Here is a 19,025-nt window from a genome sequence, read left to right on the forward strand (position 1 = left end):
CTAAATGGAGAGAAACTTGAAGCAATCCCACTAAAATCAGGGACTAGACAAGACTGCCCACTCTCTCCCTACTTATTCAATATAGTTCTTGAAGTTCTAGCCAGAGCAATCAGACAACAAAAAGAGGTCAAGGGGATACAGATCAGAAAAGAAAAAGTCAAAATATCACTATTTGCAGATGATATTATAGTTTATTTAAGTGATCCCAAAAGTTCCAGTGGAGAACTAATAAAGCTGATAAACAAGTTCAGCAAAGTGGCTGGGTATAAAATTAACTGAAATAAATCAGTAGCCTTCCTCTACACAAAAGAGAAACAAGCCGAGAAAGAAATTAGGGAAACGACACCCTTTATAATACACCCAAATAATATAAAGTACCTCGGTGTGACTTTAACCAAGCAAGTAAAATATCTGTACAATAAGAACTTCAAGACGCTGAAGAAAGAAATTGAAGAAGACCTCAGAAGATGGAAAGATCTCCCATGCTCATGGATTGGCAGGATTAATATAGTAAAAATGGCCATTTTACCAAAAGCGATCTACAGATTCAATGCAATCCCCATCAAAATAACAATCCAATTCTTCAAAGAGTTAGACAGAACAATTTGCAAATTCATCTGGAATAACAAACCCCAGGATAGCTAAAACTAACCTCAACAATAAAAGGACTTCTGGGGAAATCACTATCCCTGAACTCAAGCAGTATTACAGAGCAATAGTGATAAAAACTGCATGGTATTGGTATAGAGACAGACAGATAGACCAATGGAATAGATTTGAACACCCAGAAATGAGCCCACACACATCTATGGCCACTTGATTTTTGACAAAGGAGCCAAAACCATCCAATGGAAAAAAGATAGCATTTTCAGCAAATGGTGCTGGTTCAACTGGAGGTCAACATGTAGAAGAATGCAGATTGATCCATGCTTATCACACTGTACAAAGCTTAAGTCCAAGTGGATCAAGGACCTCCACATCAAACCAGATACACTTAAACTAATAGAAGAAAAACTAGGGAAGCATCTGGAACACATGGGCACTGGAAAAAATTTCCTGAACAAAACACCAATGGCTTATGCTCTAAGATCAAGAATCGACAAATGGGATCTCATAAAACTGTAAAGCTTCTGTAAGGCAAAGGACACTGTGGTTAGCACAAATCGGCACCCAACAGATGGGAAAAGATCTTTACCAATCCTACAACAGATAGAGGCCTTACATCCAAAATATACAAAGAACTCAAGATGTTAGACTGCAGGGAGACCAATAACCCTATTAAAAAATGGGGTTCAGAGTTAAACAAACAATTCACAGCTGAGGAATGCCGAATGGCTGAGAAACACCTAAAGAAATGTTCAACATCTTTAGTCATAAGGGAAATGCAAATCAAAACAACCCTGAGATTTCACCTCACACCAGTGAGAATGGCTAAGATCAAAAACTCAGGTGACAGCAGATGCTGGTGAGGATGCGGAGAAAGAGGAACACTCCTCCATTGTTGGTGGGATTGCAGACTGGTAAAACCATTGTGGAAATCAGTCTGGAGGTTCCTCAGAAAATTGGACATTGAACTGCCTGAGGATCCAGCTATACCTCTCTTGGGCATATACCCAAACGATGCCCCAACATATAAAAGAGACACGTGCTCCACTATGTTCATCGCAGCCTTATTTATAATAGCCAGAAGCTGGAAAGAACCCAGATGCCCTTCAACAGAGGAATGGATACAGAAAATGTGGTACATCTACACAAGGGAATATTACTCAGCTATCAAAAACAACGAGTTTATGAAATTCGTAGGCTAATGGTTGGAAGTGGAAAATACCATCCTGAGTGAGCTAACCCAATCACAGAAAAACATTCATGGTATGCACTCACTGATAAGTGGCTATTAGCCCAAATGCTTGAATTACCCTAGATGCCTAGAACAAATGAAACTCAAGATGGATGATCAAAATGTGAATGCTTTACCCCTTCTCTAAAAGGGGAATAAGAATACCCTTGGCAGGGAAGAGAGAGGCAAAGATTACAACAGAGACTGAAGGAACTCCCATTCAGAGCCTGCCCCACATGTGGCCCATACATATACAGCCACCCAATTAGACAAGATGGATGAAGCAAAGAAGTGCAGACCGACAGGAGCCGGATGTAGATCGCTCCTGAAAGACACAGCCAGAATACAGCAAATACAGAGGCGAATGCCAGCAGCAAACCACTGAACTGAGAACGGGACCCCCGTTGAAGGAATCAGAGAAAGAACTGGAAGAGCTTTAAGGGGCTCGGGACCCCATATGTAAAACAATACCAAGCAACCAGAGCTTCCAGGGACTAAGCCACTACCTAAAGACTAAATATGGACTGACCCTGGACTCTGACCTCATAGGTAGCAATGAATATCCTAGTAAGGGCACCAGTGGAAGGGGAAGCCCTGGGTCCTGCTAAGACTGATCCCCCAGTGAACTAGACTGTTGTGGGGAGGGCGGCAATGGGGGGAGGGTTGGGAGGGGACCACCCATAAGGAAGGGGAGGGGGGAGGGGGCTGTTTGCCCGGCAACCAAAGAATTATTATTAAGTATTAAATAAATTAAAAAAAAACTGAAAACAACAAAAAATGTAAGTTAAAATTATCCAATAAAATGATTCAAAGCCAAAAAAAAAAAAAATAAAAAAAGAGATCACAAACAGTTATAAATAAGAGCATTTAAAATACATTAGTGAAAGCATGACATCAATATCGAGAAATATTTCTTATACACTTCAGACTAGACTTCATGGAAGTTTTACTCATCTGCAGGAGAACTCTAAGGTAGAATGCAAATTGGGTCCATGATCCTGCTATAAGCCATGTGAATCTCAGATCGGAATACTTACAATATCACCCAGAAGTTCAGTGTTTCCTTTCTGTTTGTCATGCTTGACCCACTTAAAATTGAACCTAACAGAACCCTATACTGACCTCCGAATTGCCCTAACTTTAATCCTAACCCATTAAACACTTGGACTTATTTGTGATAATTTACCACCTCCTCTAAATTATGTGTAATCCTTCTCAAGGAACTGATCTGGACTACAAAACTTTTGGCAAAGAATATGAACATCAGCTATTATAGTCACCGATTCTTATATGTCAATAACATTCATTCGTACCATAAATTTGGGTCTCTAATCATTGACTATTGTTTGATAGAACACATTTTCCAGGACTCCCGAAATCTCCTTCCCTTCCTTTTGGAGCAGCCTTGCCCTTGATGTAAGGAGACAGCCACAGTTGAGCAATTCTATCACCTGCACCAATTGCATCTCCTTTTTCACATATCCTTGCTGTCCCCATGTATTATATCTGGATGAATAATTAACTCTCCTTCACACCTCGCCATGTTTGTTTGCATGCAGCCCTGCCAGTTGCCAGGTGAGAGCAGTGAGTTTCACCTAGACCTGAAGTGAAAGAGGATTGTTAATTGCCCCTTAGATCTTTGGGATTCAAATTTTCAGAAAGAAGAGCCAAGTCTCCACTCCCTCCTCTTGACTATTATTCTACCTTGTGTGGTGCATTGGTTGTACTGGATCCCACCCAAAGAAAGAGAGAATTTTCTTCAGACCTGTAGGAACGCATACAGGCATAGTCATGCTAGTGCTCTAAACTGCCAGGTACACATGAAAGGGCTTTAGTGGGTTTCGGATCATGTCTCAGCATCTCAGCATGGTCAAGGTGGGAGAATATATCTCACATCTCATATTGGAAGGCAATGGAGACTAAGGATCATCTGATTAAATGCAGAAATGAGAAAATCTCCTGGAAGTAGAGCTGGAGAGTAATTCAAGTTGATGAACAATCAAAACAGTGTTAAGGACAAGCCTCAGACTAGACAGGGAATTTGGAGCCTTAGGCAGAGACCATACACCTCTGTAGGAGAATGTTTGTTTTCTAGACTAGGAAGAGAGAGGAGTGATAGATGCTGCTCTTTTACCACATTCGATCTTGCAGTATAATAGGAAGGGATTTTATGCTATAAATAAGTGATTCCTGTGAAGTTTCCAGATGATTTGACTTTTAAGACCATATGTCAGAGACATGATGCTTAGAGGAAGGAATTATATGGTTGCATAGACTTCTGCTCTCAAAAAAAGGTCAAATCAAATATCTTCTTTATGAATTCCATAGAGATATACACACAGTTCCACCTTGCAGGTATAGAGCTATGCCAGGAACATGCCTGAGGTTATCAGAGTCTGAGCTGTCTTCGCAAGTGCAGACACTTGCCTCAAACACACCTGACCTGTAGGATAATATCACAAGTGAAGCAGGTACAGGATAGAAGGAGGCCTGTCATTGGAGTAGGAGGAAGGATGGGTTGGAGAGAAGTTTGAAGGAAGAGGAGGAGACTAGGAAAGAGGAGAGACATGAGGAGGAGAGGTAGATAACCCATAGTAGGAGAATATGGCAGGTGACATTAAGATTCTGTTCTGAGTATTTACAGGTTGTTATCGATGTTCCTAAGGGATGGATGGTACTGGGCTTTGTATGTTTAACTTGGCAATTATATCTTATCAGTTGGATCTAAGATTGTTGTGTTGTGTGTTCTTTTTTATGAGGGTTCGAGTGTAGGAAAGTGTGGCTCGGATGTGTTACCGCCAAGATATCTACAGATATCTTGGTGCACCGCGGTACGGACCTAGCGGGATAAAAGACAACAAATACTCTTTGACCTGAATTTCTTCCATAAGACCAATGGGGTTTAAAGAAAGAACAAATTTGCCACACACTGTCCTTTGATTTTAAAGTTTTGGAGGAGCAAGTTCTTAGCCCACAGAAAGTAAGACATCTAGTTAATATTCCTTTCTTGTCACTCCATCTGATGTATTCCTGAAGAGGTATTAAATTGTGTTTCATTTGACAAATTTCATTCTCTATTTAATTTTCTTGCCTAGAAGCTATAGAAACTACTAAGGCCTAGAGCAGATCATTTTATCTCATGAGAAAAAGGCTTAAGGAAATGTGATAACTGAGAATATGTAACTGAGCTGAGAGTAACATTTTGTCTTTTTGTATTTTTGTTTACATTTTAATTTTTATCCAAATTCCTGGTTTCCCTTTCAGAAACCTGAAATCACAGACCCTTCCTGATTCTATAAGTGTGGTCCCTCTCCTACCCTTCCACTGGCTCCTTTCTGCCATGTGACATTCCTCTACTCCCTAGAGTACTCAATACCCTACACTGAGATTTGGGAGATCCCAGGGTCTTTCGTCCCATTGATGTCAGAAAAGGCTATTCTCTGCTACGTATATAGAGCATGTGGAGCCATAGTTCCATCTCTATGTTCTCTTGGGTTTCTGGTTTATTTCCTGGGAGCTCTGGGGAGTTCTGGTTGTTTGATATTGTGTTCTTCTTATGGGGTTGTAAACCCTTTCAGATACTTCAGTCCTTTCTCTAATTTCTACATTTGGATACCAGTTCGCAGTTCAGTGATTGGTTGAAAGCATCTGCCTCTGTTTTTGGCAAGCTCTGGGAGAGGCTCCCAGCAGACAGATGATGCTCCTCTCATCATTCACATTTTGGCATCTGCATTGTTGTCTGGATTGGTGTCTGTATATGGTTTGTCTCCACATGTTGGGCCATTCTCTGGATGGTCCTTCCTTCAGGCTTTGCTAAAAGTGATGTCTCCATATATCCTCCTGTGAATATTTTTGTGCTTCTAAGAACATATGAAGCATCCACACTTTGTTCTTCCTTCTTCTTGATCTCCATGTGGTTTGTGAATTGTACCTTGGAAGTTCTGCACTTTTGGACTAATATCTGCTCATCAGTGAGTGGATACCAAGTATGTTTTTTTTTTGTGATTGGGTTGCCACACTAAGGAAGATAGCTGTGAGTTCCATCCATTTTTCTACATATTTCAAGAAATCATTGTTTTTAAGGAGCTGGGACTCTTATGAGACAAGCAGTGCTCTAAGTGGTCCTCCATAGACAGCTCTGTGCATGAGTCTGATGTCTCAACTTGTCCGCAGTATATTCTTGAATCCTGAATAAGCTGACTATGATGTCATTTGAAAAACTGGACATGCTAATGAAGTGAGTGCAAGCAGATTACAAATAACAGCTTATTTATTCCAACCCTAATTAGGTTATCAGAGAGAACGGTCTATGGTATGTCTGTGTTAAACCGGGAAAGGGAATAACACTCGAAATGTATATAAGAAATACTCAAGTTAATAATAAAAAAAATTTGTGGTTTAAAGGTGTACTTTCCTTCCTTACAGATTCAGACTAAACTAAGCAGAAACCTATCACAGTGCCCTCTATATTTGCTTTGAGTCAATTTCAGATGAAGTTCAAGTTGAAAACCAACTTCTTGAGCACTTGTTACACTGAAAGATGTAAAGGTAAAAATAACTCTAGTGAAAATATACTTCTACTTTTCTCTCGAGATCCTGGTCATGTTGATTTTCATGTGACTATTTATGACCATAGATTTATCAAATATGAATAAATGACTTATCCCTCATATTTTGGGAGACATGGGGAGGAGTAAGACATCAATTTCTTAAAGTCTGTTCTTTCCTCAAAACTGTGGATTGAAATTCAAATAATTATACTCTATCATATATTAGTTATTACTGAAAGGAAGATAAAAGAGTGTAAACTGTAGTCTTTAAACAAAAACAAGGGAAAAAAGAAAATAAAAAGAAAAATGCACAAAAGAGTAAACACATAGTACCTGACAGAAAGAGTTTTTGCCAGACCATTTCATTTTGGCCTTGAAATTCTCGAGATCAATTTTGGTCATTCCATGCACTGTGAGATGTTAAATCCTTCCTTACTTAAACAAGAGAATCCACGGAAAGGCACCTGGTGTTCTTGTTTGTAAACATCCACAAGTAGCATCCAATTACTTTCAAAGCAAAGATGCTTTATTTTAATATTTGAGGGTTCTTCTAGTGTCAGAAAAATAGGGTTATCATCATAAATAGTAGAAAACAGGAACAAGAAAGATTCCATTTAATTAAGCCTTTGAGGTTTCTAAGAACATCAGTTTCAACAGACTTTTTTCTATGTAGGATTACTTCTGGCTAATTGATAGTTCTCTGCATTTTAAGTATTTTAAATCACAATATTTAATTAGGAATTTTGAGACTACTGTTAGGGGAATTTTCCCAGAGTTTTTCACAGTATGGTTTTTTTTTTTTGGCATAAAGGAAGGCTAAAGACTTTTGTGTGTTCATATTGTATTCTGGTTTTATGAATTGAGTTATCAGTCTCAAAAGACTGTACCTTTTTAGAGTTGTTTAAATAGTATGTCATCTTCAATGAGACCATTTTGAGTTCTCCATTTTGCATTTGTAATTCTTAAATCTTCTTCAGTTGTCATATTGTTCTAGGTAAGAATACAAATACCGCATTTCATGCATATGAAAATAGTGTATATTCTTGTCTTCTTCCTGATATTAGTGGAACTGCTTTGAGTTTTTCACTCTTTAGCATGAAGCTAATGGTGGGATTGTAGTACATTGCCAATATTATGTTGAAAAAATATCCTCTATTGCTATAGTTTCTCCAGAATTTCTGTCATTAATGAATGTTAGATTTTTTTTTTGCTCCTAGATAGCTGATGGTGTCTTTTGTGCCTTTTGTCATTTTATGTTGTAGAATACATTTTTGACATTCATATGTTAAATCAAACTTGTATGTCTGGTTTTAAGAAAGCTTAATTGGTCAACGATCACTTTTAAATGTAGTCCGGAATCTGGATCACAATTATTTCTCAAGGATTTTCTGGAGAATATGTGTGTATAGGTGGAAATGAGGCTGAAATACTCTCTCTTCCTCTCTTTCTCTGTCACTTGTCTGTAATTGTATCTCCCTCTCCTTTTCCCTTCCTATTTGCCCCTTTCTCCCCATGCCTTATTCTCTCTGATATTTTCTTTGTTCATTGTTGAATAATACCAGATTCAAAATAAATTTTAATGTTTATGATCCTCTTGTCTACTTTATGGAATAGTCTAAGATACATTAAATGTTCTTTAAATGTCTAACCTAATTATGAAAGTGATATTTTAGGTGGGAGATTTTAAGTACATGCCCCTAGTCATTTTTAATATAGCACTGTTCAAAAAATGCACATTGAGGTTATTTAATATTGGTATATTAAATACATATCGTAAATCATGAATACCTTAAAAATATTTTAGTTTTGGTAATGTAAATGTAAAAAGATTTGTCTTTTCTCTATGTCTGCTTTCTTTTCTTTCTTTCTTTCTAAGTTTACTAATGCCACACTTTTTTTTTTTAACTTGAGTATTTCTTATTTACATTTTGAGTGTTATTCCCTGTCCCGATTTACGGGCCAACATCCCCCTAATCCCTCCCCCTCCCTTTCAGGGGTGTTCCCCTCTCCACCCTCCCCCCATTGCCACCCTCCCCCCAACAATCACATTCAGTCTTAGCAGGACCCAGGGCTTTGCCTTACACTGATGATCTTACTAGGATATTCAATGCTACCTATGAGGTCAGAGTCCAGGGTCAGTCCATTTATAATCTTTAAATGCCACACTTTCTTTCACCTAACTTGGCCAGAGTTTATGACAATCTTGTTAGTATTTTCCAAGAATGAAATCTTCCTTTCATTCATTACAGTTTTGTCTTCATTTTACTTATTTCAGCCATGATGAGTTTGATATAGTTGTTATGCCCCTTCCACAAGTCTCAAACGCCATCCTAAAACATGGGGCAACGAGACTATAGGTGTACAAATTGATGGGGGAACAGAGGGAAAGAGTGTCTTCTGGATATGAGGAGTGATACTTTATCACACACAGCAACTGTGATTCCCTGAACAGCTTCAAGCCAGTCAATAGTCACGAATGCAGTGAAAAGGTCTGAGAACTCCTAATCATAGCTGACATACTATGGACACTTAGTGTCTTTTTTGGGAGGTGGAATAATTATTTGTGAGGGTTTATCATGGGGTTATTAAGCTGTAATTTAATGTGGACCTGTACAAACATTGGATTCAAAGAAACAGAGAGTGATGTGGGTGGCATAAATGGGATAATTATCATCAAAATACATTGGTTAAAATTCCCAAATAGAATATTGAAAGTATATTCAACAACATTATGGATATGGAGAATGTTTTATTGTATAGGGATGTTTCATTAAGTTACTTTAATGAAAATTATTAATTACAACATGTCTGCCAATTGTGTGAGTTCAGTGAGAGATTATATCTAATTTGTCATTAATAGTTTTTAAATGCCCATTGAAGGATATTTCCATATTTACATATTTCCATGTACATATTCACCAATGGGCTTATGTAAAAATTAGTTGAAAAACTAAAACACTGTATATCAAGAAAAACATAATTAAAATGGGCTATTTATATAAGAATAATATTCAAAATTGAAGTAACTCAAATGACTTAGAAACTCATAATAAATATTTATCATCCTTGGATATTACAGATGTGCAAGTAAAAACTATTCTGAGATTTTTTTATATTTCAGAATAACTTATTTTAATAACACATAAGAGAACTTAGATTTACCGGCTTATGAGGTAAGTAGAATATTTTGATTCTCCTGGAGGCAATGCAAAGTTCTTTAGCAACTTTGAAGTAAGTATGATTTTTCTTCAGGTAGGTGGTAATGGTTATACCTCAAGGTAAAACTCCAGAGCATATATCAAAATGTTGATTCTTCCTAATATAGAGACCCTTGTTCCATCATGTTCAGTAAATTCTTTTACAATATTTGAAATTTGGAAATATTCAAGTTTTCCCTTAACAGATGAATGCTAAAAGAAAATATGGTAAATTTTGAGATTGGATAGCTGCTTAATAATTACAAAAGGGAAAAGGAAAGCATGTAATTTTAAGATCAATGAATGGATGTAAAAGCAACTTTGATGAGGTGATCCATATCACAAAGGTTAAATGTGATTCATATTCACTTTAATTTTAATGTTGATTCTTCAATCTGTGTAACTGTATGATTGGTTTAGTTTAAGGGTCTAAGGAAGTGGGCAAGACTGTCCTTATTTTGGGAAGTACAAATTTACCTATGGATTGCTGAGTGACACTGTCAGGTCAGGAGTGTAAAATATGAACAGACAGGGAAGAGGGGAACAATAGAGGGGATATGGAGAGGGACAGCTAAAATGAAGAGATATTTGAGGCATTGAATGAAAGCCTAATGGTTTAGAAATGCAAATTATGTTTATGAAGTGTTGTATAAAAGTAACCAAAGATTTATTATAGGTGAAAGGACAGAAGAACAAATAGTGATTGGGTTCATCTATGAGAAAATTCAATAATAATTCACAGAAATTATGGAGTTTAACTTTCAGTAAACCTATAAAACAGAAAATGTGTATCTGGCCCATATGAAGATATACATACATACATACATACATACATACATACATACATACATACACGCACGCACTAAAACTGAGTGTTATCTTCCAAACTTGTCTTTCTTCCTTGAATCCCCCAAGCCATTCCCATCCTCCTTTTTTCTAAGAAGGTGCTCCCCCACCTACATATCCAATTCCACTTTAGCCCTCTAGCATCTCCCTTCTCTGGGACATAAAGTGGAAACGGGACCAATTGCATCCCATACCAGAGATGGCAGATGAAGCCGAATCCACGTACTGACCCATGTTTACTCGAGTTAGTCATAAAGTTCCTGAGTCTCTGAAGTGTAAACTTAATTGATACTGTTGTTCTTCATATTTGGTTCCAATCCCCTTCATCTCCTTTAGGTATTCCACTAACTCTTCTTTGGTTGTCATCAGGCTCAGTCATATTGTTGGCTCTAAATATCTGCATCTGTCTCAGTCAGGTGCTTACAGAACCCCTCAGAAGACAGTCATATCAGGCTCTCATCTGCAAGCACATTTTGTCATTAAAATAATGGCAGGTTTTCTGGTCTGTGAATGAAATTGTTGTCATGGTGGCTTGGTCTCTGGATGGCCTTACTTTCAGCTTCTGCTCCTTTTTTGTCTTTGCATTATTTTATAGATAGTAATTATACTTTAAATTTTTTGAGATGTGAGGTTGGCCCCATCTCTCCAATAGGGGGCATGTCTTGTTGCAGGAGGCAATATTTTGTGGTTCTATCTCTCTGCTACTAGGTATTTTGGCTAACATCATCCTAGTAGGTTTGTAGGAGCCTCTTCAGTCTCTAACATCTGGAACTCTCCAGGGATTGGCCAACTTCCACAACCCCTACTAATATTTTTAATTTTTTGCATTCCCCTTTTCCTCTGGATTTCTCTCCTGTTTCTTCCCATTCTTTCTACTTCCCTTTTTCCATGCTTCACTACTTTGAGCTAGTTCCCTAGGCCCTTCTGTATCACATCGTTATTTTTTCTCAATTCTAAGTGGATTTCAAGCATTCACTTTAATTTGGCCTTCTACACTGTTAACACTCAGGTGATCAATGTGTTTTATAGTGGGTATTCTTAACTTTGGGCCTAACACACACTTGTCACAAAATACATCCCTAGTTATGGCCTCTTTGATCTCGTTATTTCACTATTTTCCAGTTCCATTCCTTCAAAGTCCTTGCAGACTTCAATACCAGAGTAGTATTCCTTTGCATAAATATAGCAAAGTTTATATATTCATGCTACAGTTGAGGAATATCACAGTTGTTTCCAGCATACAGCTATTATAAGTAAGGCTGCTTCGAACATATTCAAACACATGTCCCTTTTACTTGTAGATCTTGTTTGAGTATATGTGGATAAGTGAGTTTTATAGCCGTTTCTTATGATAAAGGGTTTTGCAATTTTCTATGAACTTCCACATTGAAATTTAGAGTGGCTATAGAGGTAACAGACCCACCAGGAATGGAGGTATGTTTCACTTTCTCTACATAGCCCTCTATGCTACTGCATATTTTTTTTTCATTTTAGCCATTCTGATTTATTTAATGTAGAGTCTCAAGTTTGTTTTGATTTGACTTTTTCTGGTAATTAAGGATGTTGAGCATTTCTTGATATGTTTCTGGGAATTGAGATGACTCTGGTGAGAATTTTTGGTTTACCACTCTAACGAGGTTTAAAAGTTGGGTTATTTGTTTGTTTGGAAATCTAACTTTTTTAGTTCTTTGTGTACTTTGAGTTTTAGCACTCTTTCAGATGTAGGCTTGGTAAAACTCTTCCCAATGAGTAGGTTGCTGTTTTGTCCTATTGAAACCTTAATGAAAGTTTTCAGTTTTATGATATTTCTTATATTAATTGTTGGTTGTTGTGCATGATTCTGTCATATTCTGTTCTGAAAATTTTCTCCTATGCAAATATTTTCTAGGCACTTTCTGACACTTTCCCTTCTATTAACTTCTTCATATCTGATTTATATTGATGTCATTGATAAACGTGGACATTTAGAAAGAGATAGAAATAGATCAATCTGCACTCTGCAACAGGCAGACCATGAGTTACAGTAGCATTATTTCTTAAAATGCTTTCTGTTTTCCATTAAATCATTTTGGAATCTTTGTCAAATATCAAGTGATCAAATATGTGTGGGTGTATTTAAGGATCTTCAATTCTATTCCACTCATCTACCTTTCTGTGTTAAAAACACAAATTTTTCACTCCTTCTCTGAATTACATCTTGAGATCAGGAATGGAAATTCACACATAATTTCTGATATTGCTGAGACTTTTTTGGCCATTATTGTTTTTTCTGGAAAGTATTAAGTAGCAATGTAGGTGGAGGTTTCTTAATCTGCAGTTTACTTTTGTTTAGATGACCACCTTTTTTACTATGCTCCTTCTACTGTTCCATGAACATGTGGAATCCTCCCATCTTCTGAGGTCTAGTCTGATTTCTTTACTCAGAGACTTAGTTTTTTTTTTCATTTCACTGGTTTGGATCAAGTTATTCCAAGGTGTTTTATATTATTTGTAAGCATTGTGAAGGATGTTGGTGCTTTAATGTCTTTCCCTGCACATTTATCCTTTGTGAAGGGAAATGATATTGTTCAGTTTGGGTTAATTTTATGTACAGTCAATTAGATGAATTTTTTTACCAAGTACAGGAGCACCCTGCAAAGAAATTCTGGTTTCTTATGTACACTATCAATTCATATGCAAAGACTGAAGAACTGGTTCCTGTCCAATTTGTATCCATTTGACCTCTTTTGTTATCTAATCTCCCTAACTTGAATTTTGAGATCTCTATTTTGTAAATAGGAAAACATTGGAAACTGCCTTATCCTGTCCCTGAGGTTAGTGGGATTGCTGCATGTCTCTCTCAATTTAATTTGATGTTTGCTGTTGGTTAGCTTTATATTTCCTCTATTATTTTTAGTTATATGTCTTGCAACAGAATCAGGTGAGACACCAGGATAAGTGCTCTATCTTCCCTCTGTTAAAAAAAGTGAGGATCAGTGCAGAAGAATACTGAAGATCAAAGCAGCTTTTCAAATTCAGCAATGCAAGCACCCCATCACTGTCAAGGTGTCCTATTTAAACTTACTCCAAAATTAACCTGTTCCCCCTTGAGGGTGGCCTCACATAAACATCATATGACTCTCATTAAGAAAAAACCATGTGGCTCTGCATACATGATACATCCAGACAGTACTTCTTCAAGCAACATTTAGGCAAATGTGATTCAATTAACTTTAGAATGACAGAATCAGAGGGTGGTTAAAGTGAGGAATTTACTTAGAACAGATTTTCCTGAAGATTTAAAGTTTCTCCAGCCCTGTTTAATGAGACAGGAAGTGCTGACCTCCTGCCCTCTTTTCAGATATTTTTCATGTCCCAACTCTTACATTGTGTACATGATCTCCTCCTATTTTTGATCCTGAACTCTATTATGAAGAGAACTGTAGGAAATCGGTGCAAGAGGCATAGGCAATATGCTACAGAGTGTGAGCTGAGAATGTCCAACTTTGTTCATGATAGCGTTTGTTTATTAGATCGACTAAGTGAAAGCATAGATTTTAAGCAAAATAATCCTGTCAGCCAATAGATACCAGACTAAGAGACAAGAATATCTGATCCAATGAGTTTTGATATTGCATACCCTGGTTACTAAGGTTTACAGATATAGCAAATCCTCTATACACCAGCACAAATGGGGGACTTTATCATTTGCTTAGGACTTTTATCAAAGGTGAAATTTGATGCAGACTTCAAACTTCTAGATGCTTCTAAACACTTTGATCTGTTTGTTCAATGGGACCAGTATACTGCAAATTGTATCTAAACATAACTCAGGGGCATGATATTGCCCGAAATTATGCGTGTGCAAACTACTGAAACCTATAACTGCAAACTGGCCCATGTATCTTAAAGCTATGGTGGCTGCTGCTAGAAGTTGACTCTGGTTTAGGAACTTAAACACATATTCCGCGTAGAGTTTTGTCTTTCTTTGTGGACAGGGGAGTTAGGGCTGTTTAATGCATGTGTAAAACACAGCAGTCGCTCCTCATTAACCATAGTAGAGTGAGGTTTGAGAAACCCTCTAACATCAACCCTGTTCCTCTCTGGCCTCATTATAACCTAAGGGCAGTACTTATCTATGATTTTATGTGATAACTACCATTGGCCCAGGCATCTTTCTGTATCTATCTAATGGATATTGTCTCGACCGATGAAAGACTTGAGTCAATTTTTTTCTTAAATGAGAGCATCATCATTAACATAGAACCACATACGTATAGACTCCAGCAGATATTGTAACTGAAATGATTTGGACTCAAACTGTATATGCAAATTCTTTTTCACAAATAGTTGAAATTATCACACTCATTAAGAAGATTAGACTGTGAAAAGGGACATCTATCATCATATATCAGCAAAATCACAATAGTTTTGTTACTGTAACTAATTCTGCTATGATATACAGTGAAAGAGGTATCCTCCTTGAGTATTCATAAAGTAATCGAAGTGATTCTATCCTGGCAAACGACTGCATATCTAAATGCTCCTGGACTAAAAGTAGCAAACACACCCGAGAAGAACAGAGGAAAGAAATAATCAAACACAATGCTAAATTCAATGAAAGAGATACAGCGAGTAAGTTACAATGAGTCAAAAAAAAAAAACCCAAAACAAAACAAAGCAAAACTAAGCTAAAAAAACCAACCAACCAAACAAACAAACAAATAAAAAACAAAGAACTTGTTCATTTTAAAAGCTGAAAAGATAGTTAAACTTTTAGAGAAACCAAATGAAAGTTATCATGGTTGTATTCAAAGTGACAAAATCATTAAGGAAAGGGGAGAAATAACAACATAAAATGAGGAAATTTAAAAAAAAATCATGTCTCACTAGAAAATCTTATACTCAACAGTACTTGGAAATCTAGGGGGAAAAAAGGAATTATAGACAGATACCATGTACAAATTTAAATCAATTTCAGTTAAACTATCCACTCAGTTCCATAAAATTTAAGGAAATTGTAGTCCTTATAATACTCCCAACCGTATAGTCTTGCACATGAGGTCCCTAAGTATCTAATATGGAAGGAGAGTGTAGAAATCATTTTTGAAGTTTTAAAGACAGATGATTTGGATCCAATTCCAGATCTTCTATTTGTATCAAAACATTTACTTCCATGAGATCATGCAAGAAATGTTAATGCAAAATATATTAACCACTCACTGTATTGGCATGCAGTCAGGTGTAATGAATCTTTCCATGTTAACGAACCCTGCAGCATTAAGCTGGCCCACATGTCTAAGAGCTGTGGTTGCTACCATTATTAGAGAAATTAATTCTTAATCTCATATAACACCATGCATGTGAGGCTCCCCTCAAAGGAAAACCAGAACTTTGGATTTTTACTGCATGTGGGAAACAGTAGCAGTTTCTATTCCTCACCCATCCTGGAGTGTGGATTGAAAAACAAATTGCCATCATTCTTGCTATGGCCTTATCTTATATTGCCTCAAGCAAACACATCAATGATTGTATGAGGAAACCAACATAGTCTAAATAATCTGTCTAAACAGAACACCCTACATCCCATGAAATTTTCTGATACAATGCTCTGCATAGAAGGTAAAACCTTCATTAAACATGGAATAGAGTACACAGGGGCTTCAGCAGTTACTGCAAATCACATGATACAGAATCAAGACAAAGAACCACAATATATTGTGAAAATTAATACCTGTCGTTGCATGTGAGAAAAGTTATTATCATTTTGTAACTTCATATGGTCACGGTATGATCTAAAGGGAAAGAGGTATTCTCACAGTTTCCAGATGACATTAAAAACAAAGAGTAATTCTTCCTCCCCAGGTGAGTATTACCTTTCCTCCATCAGTTCCTTGCTTTCAGGGCTAAGGATACCAACCTAATGTCAACATAGAGGCCAAAGGTTAATAGGGCATTGACTTGTCTGCCCCAAATTGGCACAAAGAGTAGTGGGATATACTGACACTCTGCCGACATATTGCTAGCCCTTGTTCCCTAAGATTCCATGGTATAACCATGGGAAAATTGAGAAATTACAAAGAACAAAAGAAGATCTTGAGCCCAAGGGTTGTTTGTGGACATGACAGAAAAGATTGGTCCACCAGAATTATTGGCAGGGCTCTGGTAACTAACCTAATCCTGATTCCCTGTTTGGGAATCAATATTGACAATATTGAGTGATCACACTTAAATATGTTGTAACTAGACTTGATATGCTGTCCCTGTATATCTAAGCTATGTGTCAGTTTTGGAGTAATGTAAATCTAAAACAGTAATACTTGTTTCAGAAGTGGGTAGATATGAGGGGCTGAGTCTATGGTTGAGACTGGGAAACTGATTTCCCTGATAACTGCCAGATAGGGGAGGTTAAGAGTACAAGATATTTATAATGAAGCATTTTCTGTTGGGAAGATGTTTTCTGTACCAAACTGAAAATACTCAAAACATAGCTCCAAGTTCGGCCAGGCAGTGTTCCAAGATTGTTTCGATAGTAGCTGAACATTCATAGTCAAAACTGATTAATTAAAGGTAATGATAAATATACAGACTTGAAATTAATTGTGCACAAGGACTTCATATTTCTGGTCCATTGAAAATAAAGAAAAGTTCATTACAGGTTACAGGAAAAAACTCTCATTAGTTTCCAAGAAATAGTGCATAGGCCTCCGACTTACCTTGTGCCAATTGTACCACATAAATCGAGGAATTCATTTGTATAATATGTTTGAAATACCTCCTCGCTGTTTCTTGGGCTTGCAGATAATCACCTCGCCAAAATTAAGAACTAATTATTTTTCATTGTCCAGGCCCTCAAGTTCTCGATAAAGGCTACTCATTGAACTATCTCAGAGATCTCTTGCACTTCTGACTTCCTCATCATCCTTCCAGTTCCTATTTTGAGGATTCTTATTGTGCTACTACTACTCAAGTGAGTAGCCAAAGGGGAAGAAATAAACTTGGAAAGGATTTACATGATTTTTCCACTCTTACACCTGTGTGGTTAGGCAGCATTTTACCATGGCTTCTGCAGACCCTTGTCAGTAAGGCAGAAACTCCAGGTGACAGAGTCTAAGGGACTCCCTCACATGTTAAAAACACATAAAAATTGAGGTTTCACTAGTTCTGAGGTTTCTTCATTCCCTATCTATCCTTGTTAGTCTTAGTTATATTATGAATACAGGATCAGGGTCCAACTCCCATCTAGCTCTGGCCTGGTCCTGGGAATTCGTGAAGATAGATTTTAGAGAAGTGATACTTGATGAGACCCCAGAGCCGCAAACGTCATTGCCACTTAAACTTTTCTTACAGATGTCTACTTTAGGTTTCTGGTGACATGAGACATTGTGGGGATTTGGGACTTTAACTTATTTATTTTTTTACTTATGGAAATAAAATTTTATTAAGATTTTAAAAAAGGATAATGGAACAGGGAAAACCATCCAAGAAAGAAATACACATGGAATCTGTTGTTTGTGTCTGCTCAGTTATAATCTCAGAACTTGTCCTAAATGAGTTTCAGGCAGTCTTGCATAGCTCCATAGTGAATTCCAGCCCAGAATTTGATAAAATCTAAAACCCAAGCCAATTAAACAAAACCCACTGGCTATAAACAAAATAACATCTTCTTGAGTAACAAGATTAATTATCATTATTTAATGCGGTTCCAAAGTATTGACCAAATGTAGCATCATCAATATATGCACTATATACTAATTATAAATAGTGCCAAAAGAATTTTTGAGTTTTACTAATACAATGGTCCTTTTTACAACCATTGTAACTTTGGTTTTTGAAAGTACACTCCATATTTCACAGATCACAGTCTTCACATATAACCTCTATTGTCAGTAAAAGCTAAAAGCAATACCAGGTACCTGTATATCTTTACATACTTGTAATTTCCACACATTCTCCCAGCTTTAATAAATATTTTTAAAATAAATTAAAAAATGTAGACACCAATCTACTATTACCTACAAATTTGGTCAACCTTTACCTAGCATCCAAAGTCAAGTTAATAGGGCAAGCTTTAACATCTTCTTGGTTCTGACCATTTTAATTCTATAATTCTCTTATTCTCAAAATCCACCAACTTCCAGTCAGTGCCTCCCTTAATTCATAGTCTAGCACTGACTAGAGGGGAGGCAAACCTGTCCCTTCAATGTCAAGCTCAAGGACAAAAGTAGCCAACTACTGAACTAGCCTACAATACTTGCAGTTCTAGCTCTTCAGAACAGTTCCAGAGGGAATAGCACTACTTTCTCCTCTTCCCTCCTTGGTGCCACATTCCATTCTTCTTGCAACCTAAAGTAGGCAGCCTGGAATGCTTCATGGCTCTCAATCCTCCTTTCTTTTTCTCTCCCTGTCCTGGCAGTCTGCCCTTTCCCTTGTCCAAAGTTCCTTGCTGGCCGTGCCACTGTTCTCTTGCCTTTCTGACTCATTTACATCCTCCTGGCAGCCTCCTTTTGGTCCTCTTTCTTCATTGCATTTTGTGACCCCCCAACAATTCCAGCTGAAGTTTCTTTTCATTTACAACAGGAAATAGATCCAAAGATTTCTTCTTCTGGGCTGTGA

The sequence above is a fragment of the Rattus norvegicus genome, chromosome Y (genome assembly GCF_021556685.1).
Source record: "Rattus norvegicus strain SHRSP/BbbUtx chromosome Y, alternate assembly SHRSP_T2T, whole genome shotgun sequence".
In the NCBI taxonomy this organism is placed as follows: Eukaryota; Metazoa; Chordata; class Mammalia; order Rodentia; family Muridae; genus Rattus; species Rattus norvegicus.